This window comes from Diceros bicornis, chromosome 7 (assembly GCF_020826845.1).
Source record: "Diceros bicornis minor isolate mBicDic1 chromosome 7, mDicBic1.mat.cur, whole genome shotgun sequence".
Lineage (NCBI taxonomy): Eukaryota > Metazoa > Chordata > Mammalia > Perissodactyla > Rhinocerotidae > Diceros > Diceros bicornis.
In genome coordinates this window covers 66,761,899-66,768,308 of record NC_080746.1, presented here as the reverse complement: position 1 = coordinate 66,768,308, position 6,410 = coordinate 66,761,899, and the positions used below count along the sequence as shown (strand labels likewise).

The following is a 6,410-nucleotide window of genomic DNA, read 5'->3' as shown; positions in this document are numbered from 1 at the left end:
ACTCTGTGTTGTTGACATAAACATCAAAGAGGAAGAGACTGAGATGAATCTGAACTGATGACAGTGGAATGGGAAAGGGAGCTCCTATCTTATTCTTCCATGTAAGCAAAAGGGAGAGTGCTGCTTGGGGAAATATGGTATCTTAAGGATTTTTTCTAAGATTTAATGAGCAAAATGAAAAAAAAAATAGAGAGATTAAACCCAAAATCTGAGAAAGAACTACGTGTGGACAGCAGGTCAACCTGCATAACACAAGAATTTGGGAGGACCTGAAGTCTGTAGGTGAGAGAAAGATAAAAATGTAAGTCTCAGGTTGTAGCTGGTAAGACTGCAACTATATAACTGTAAAAGTAACTGTTAGGAAGTGGGTGGTCAATTAAATTTCACTTTAAATGAAAGTCATTCTTTAGACATGAGATTAAAATGCTATAATCATCATATTAATTATTTTTAACATTCTACTGAAGTACAGTGTACACAAAGATGGAAAAATGCATATAAGTGTACAGCTCAATGAATTTTCACACAAGCTGAATGTATCTTTGTAACAAGCACTCAGATCAAGAAACAGAACATTATTAGCACCTCGAAAGCCTCTCTCATGTTCCCTTTAGTTTTGTACATTTTTGGGTCTTTATATGAACAAAATAAGAGAGTGAGCACTCTTGTGCCTGGATGTTTTGGCTCAACATTATGTTTGTATGGTTCATTTATATTGTTTCATGTAGTATAGATCATTCCCATTGCTGTATAGTATTGTGTGAATTAAACAACATATTTGTCTTTTCTACTGCTGATGGAAATTTGTGTCATTTTCCAGTTGGAGGCAATTACAAACAGTGCTGCTATGAATATTCTAGGATATGTCTTTTGGTGGACATAACATATGCACATACTTCCTAGGAGTGGAATAGATTGTTCTTGAGATATATATGTGTGTGTGTGTGTGTGTGTGTGTGTGTGTGTGTGTGTATACACACCCATCCTAAGATACAATGATATGGGTATAGATATATAGATATAAAGATATAGATATAGCTATATACTGTTAGCATATATATAATCAAATAGCAAAGTGGTTATGCCAATTTTACACACCCACTAGCAGTGTATGAGAGTTCCAATTGTTCCACATCTTCACCATCACTTGATATTTTTCATCTTTTTCAGTTCAGCCTTTTTGGTGTGCAGGTAGTAGTTTCTTGCTGTAATTTTAATTAGCATTTCTCTGATAATTAACGAAGTTGAACTGGCATTTGAATATGCTCTTTTGTAAAGTTTTAGTTTGTGTCTTTTGCCGTTTTCTGCTTTGGTCGTCTACCTTTTTTTACTGATTTGTAGAAGTCTTTTTAGATTTTGGATGTGAATCTCTTCTCAGCTACATGTATTGTAAATATCCTTCCATTTGGGGGTTATCTTTTAATTCTCATAATGATGTCTTTTGTGAACAAAAATTCTTCATGTGAAATTTATGCTTATTATTTATTACTTTGTCATATTTTATAGTAAAAGTACAATTGAATAGGTTCACGGACATGTCACCTGCGTTTCAGTGGCCACAGTGATAGAACATACCTGTGGGGATGACTGAGTCAAAAACCTGGGTCATCTTCCACCTGATGGTGGCATACAGAATTGCAGGCACAGTGCATGCATAGAAAAAGAACTTCCTCCCCAGGAGTACACCAAAACTCAAGTGACAGAAAAGACAACAGTAGATTTCATAACCCATTCTTTAAATGCACTATTATTACTTCCAGAGATATACTTGAAAAAGGATCTATGACCCAATGGATCAAGGAAATTATGCCAGAGTGAAAGAATTTATTTTCCTGGAGTTACCCAGTCTTGAGGGCTGAGCTGGGTCCTATTTGTCTTGCTTTTGGTGAACGTGACAACTCTGATGGGAAACCTGCTCATCATGTTTACAGTTACCTGTGAACCTCACCTTCACACCCCCATGTACTTCCTGCTCTGCAATCTATGTGTTCTTGACATCTGCTTTTCCTCCATCACAGCACCTAAGGTCCTAACTGATCTTCTATCAGAGAGAAAAACCATCTCCTTCAATGGTTGTGTCCCTCAAATGTTCTTCCACCTTCTGGGAGGTGTAGATGTATTTTCTCTCTCTGTGATAGCATTTCATCGCTACATAGCCATCTCAAAACCCCTCCATTATATGACTATCATGAGTAAGGGACGACGCATTAGCCTGGTTGTAGCCTCCTGGGTGGGGGCCTTTGTCCACTCCGTCGTGCAGATATCTCTGTTGCTGCCCTTCCCCTTCTGTGGGCCCAATGTTCTTGAAATTTTCTACTGTGATGTCCTAGAGGTGCTGAAACTCGCCTGCGCTGATACCTTCACTCTAGAGCTCCTGACGATTTCCAATAATGGATTAGTCAGTTGGTTTATGTCTTCTTTCTCCTCATATCTTACACAGTCATCCTGAGGATGCTGAGGTCTCAGGCAGGAGAGGGCAGGAGGAAAGCCATCTCCACCCGCACGTCACTGTGGCCATCTTGCACTTTGTGCCATGCATCTATGTCTACACCCGGTCTGTCACTGCCCTCCCTACAGATACTGCCATTTCTGTCACCTTCACTGTCATCTCCCCTTTGTTCAGTCCTATGATCCATACCCTGAGAAATCAGGAAATGAAATCAGCCATGAGGAAAGTAAAGAAACAACCAGGGCATTCAGAAAGGATTTAAATTCTATGCGAATGAGATAACACTAAAATTTAAAGACAAATATTAAATTTCACTTTCTCAAAATGGGAAGAGATCATATTAATGCCAAAAGCAAAGGAGCCTCTATGGATACCTTGGAGTCCTAAAAGAAATTGTTCCTTTTGGATGTGCTGGGGACCCGTGGGTGATACTGCTTCAAGGAGAGACCCATTCATGTCTTCCACTATCCGCTGTCAATTATTCATGCCACAAATATTTACAGAGCGCATATTATGTGCCCGACAGTGATAGGGTTCAGACTGCTGCAGAGAGATTAAAGACAGTCACTGTCTTACAGGCATACTCCAAGATGCTTTGATGGAGATATGAACAAAGTGCTGTGGAAATATTGTAGGCACTTTACTTGACAGCTTCAAAAGACATCTGACTTTTTCAAAGTGAGTAGACCTTTTCAAGGGGAGAAAGGCTGAGAGGGACAATATAAGCAAAGAAATCAGTATGTGCAGAGGGAGAGAATGGTGTAAGAGTGTGCCACGTTCGTGCAACAGTGAGCTCAACGTAGCCATGAAGCAGTACACTCATGGAGTCAATACTGGTACTTGACATTTAAAAGGAAAAATCGGAAGGAAGAACTCCATTTGTGGTCCCCTGATCAATGCAAATCCATGATTTCTACTGGGAAGAGAGGATCCTCAAATCATGCCAAGGCCATGGTTTCCTCCTGGGCAGAAGGAGTTAATGCTGTAAGTAGGAGTATTCATAAAGAAATAACACTGATGGGTAGAGGCTGTGGACAGCTCACCTGGATTTATGAAAAGCTTAAGCAAAGACAGGTGCTAAGCACTCCCATGGGAAGCAACTGACTTCCATTATATAACTGGATTACCCAATCACAGGCTGGACAGGCCCAAATTTCTCATTGTTTCTGTTTCTTGCTTTTGGGTTTTTTTTCATGCTTTTTTGAGATATAATTGAAATATAACATTGTGCAAATTTAAGGTGTACAACATGTTGATTGGATAAACTTATATATTGCAATATGATTACCACCATAGCGTTAGCTCACACTTCCATTGCATCACATCACATAATTACCATTTCTTTTTGTGGTTCTCATTTTTTTCTGCACATAGAGACCTCAGAACTTCTTTACACTTCCCACTTAATCTGTTAGAAGGTAAAGAAAGTATAATAAAAAGCGTGAAGGTTTAATTAGTGAATCTGAGAATTTGCTAGTCTCTGTGAAATGAAACTAATGAGAATGGTGCTAGGGGAAGGTTTATCTAACAATCCAGGTGACACTTTCCTGGGATCTACTGACTTTACTGTGCAGTGTCTCCTATTATTATAAAGCACAAACCATAGAAGCTGGCACTTGTGGATTAACAAGACACATCAACACTGTGACAAAAACACCCAAAATTGAAGTAGTTAGCCACACTAAAAGTTTATTTCCTGCTCTTGTCTCAGGCCAATGCTGGTCTTTGGAAAGAGCTGTTCCATGCAGTCATTTAGAGAAACAGGCTTCTATTTTTTTCGTCTTGGGCTCCACCTCTCTCTAGATCCTCAGAATCCTCTCCGTTCATCCAGAAAATGGAGAAAAGGAGAGAAGATTAAGAATTATGGGGAGAAGTGAGGTGATTACAGACCAGTCCTAAAAGTAGTTTGTATCACTTTTGACCACATTTCACTGGCCAATTCTCAGTCACATGGCCCAAATTAACTGCAAGGGAGTCTGGAGAATGTAATCTTGCTTTGTGCTCAGAAAAAAGAGGAGAACATAAAAAATGATGAACTCTTGCAATCTCTTCCACATATATGACTCATTACTAAGAAATAACAATTGGATTAGATTACAAGGATTAAGATTTCACCTCTAAAAGGATTCTCTTAATACATAGAAGTGTTTGCTGGAAGTACTGCTGGACCCTTGGAATGCACAGAGAACCAAACTGAAATGAAAGGGTTACGGAGAAAGGAAATTTAATTGAAAGGCTGGGAAAGGTGATCAAGGTAAACCTGGGGATTAGGATGACAAGTCAGGTCCCAAAAGATAGAACACTGGAGGAGAGTGCCCAAAGAAGACTGGTCAAGCAGACAATCCTCACGTATCCCCATGCTTTCTACAGGCTAGTTGTAAACAAATATTTATTAATGCAGAAGTCCTGTAGACATGAGCGTCGTCTTCTTTGTTGTTTGTTCCATCATGTGTTCTATTTTATGCCCATCACTCAAAAATGTTCTGAACTATTTTATAATATTAGACATACTTCCCCAAGCATTAAAATTACAATAAAGATATAAATTTGTCTTCAGCTGGATCCATCTGCATACCAAATGACTGTTTACTACCTAGCTCCATCTTTGCTCTGGCATCATTGGTCTTCAGATCCTCCCTACTTTTCACAATGAAGCCTTTTTTCTTCTTTCTCTGTTGGCTTTACCTTGAGCAAAACTTTTGTGACTGGGCAGGATTTTAAGTAACCAAAGGTCTATACAACCAGAGTTTATGGTTCCAAGTGCAGGACCCTACAAATGACAGAGACCCAGCAAAAGTTGCCCAGGAAGCTGCCTTGTAGTGTTCATACATGCCAAACTCTGATCAAACACAGTGAGGAGAAGAGATGGAATTCAGGAGAACACCATTAAATTTACTTCTCTTTCAACATGACACTAAATAATTATTTGGATTAAGCTATATATTTCTCCAGGTGGAGACATTTTCTTAGGGAAATGATTTTTAGCTTATCCTACACAGGTTGCATATACTTGGTCCTACCACTGTAATTTTTTTTTCTATATAAGGAAGGATGATTTTAAACTTCCACAATATTTTTCAAATAACACAAATATTTCACAAAGGAAATAAATGTATCTATATACACAAACTGGTTGGTTTAGGAGTGATCCTGCCATTCTGGACTTCCTTGAGAAATTCAATGAAAGTTCAGGTTGTTTAAGCTTTTTTTTCTAAAGATGACAGGATAGTCAGCACCATAGGAACTATATTTAAGCGTCTTTGAAATTCCAGTTACAAAACACTACGCTGGAGGGATCTGCAGAGTTTTGTTGTTGTTATTGTTGTTGCATGACTTGTCTTTCAAGTCTGAAAGAGAATGTTGTCAACATAGCTCTTATTCAAAAAAGCAGACTATTAGTTTAGTACTATATTAGTAATCTATTGGTGCATAGCATGTTAACCCAAAAAGTAGTGACTTAAAACAACACACATTTCTTAAGTTACATTTTGTGTGGGTTGGGAATCAGGCAAGGCTTAGCTAAACCTTATGCTTCAGGGTCTCTCACAAGGCTAGTCAAGTTGTCAGCTGGGAGCTGCAGTCTCATCTGAACATTCAACTGGGGAAGGATCCACTTCCAAGTTCACTCACATGATTGTTGGCCAGAATTATGAGCTATTGGACTGAGGGATCAGTTCTCTACTGGCTGTTGGCTGGAGGCCATCCTCACGTCCTAGCCTTGTGGGTCTCTCTAACACAGCAGCTTATTTCAGAGAGTGAGCAAACAAAGCAAAACAGAGTGTGTTAGCAAGATAGAAGCCACAGTCTTTTATAGCCTCATCTTGCAAGTGACATCCTATCACTTTTGCTGTATTCTCTTCTTTGGAAGCAAGTCACTAAATCAAGTCTACACACAAGAGAAGGGAATTGCACAAGAGTGTGACTATCAGGGCAGGGACTGACAATTTCTAGACGTAAACTA

General features: G+C 39.0%; 1 pseudogene; it reads left to right on the top strand.

Annotated features, from left to right (window-relative positions):
* The first annotated feature begins 1,790 nt into the window (after nucleotides 1-1,790).
* On the top strand, nucleotides 1,791-2,711 carry LOC131408848 (olfactory receptor 4D9-like; annotated as a pseudogene).
* The last annotated feature ends 3,699 nt before the right edge of the window (nucleotides 2,712-6,410 follow it).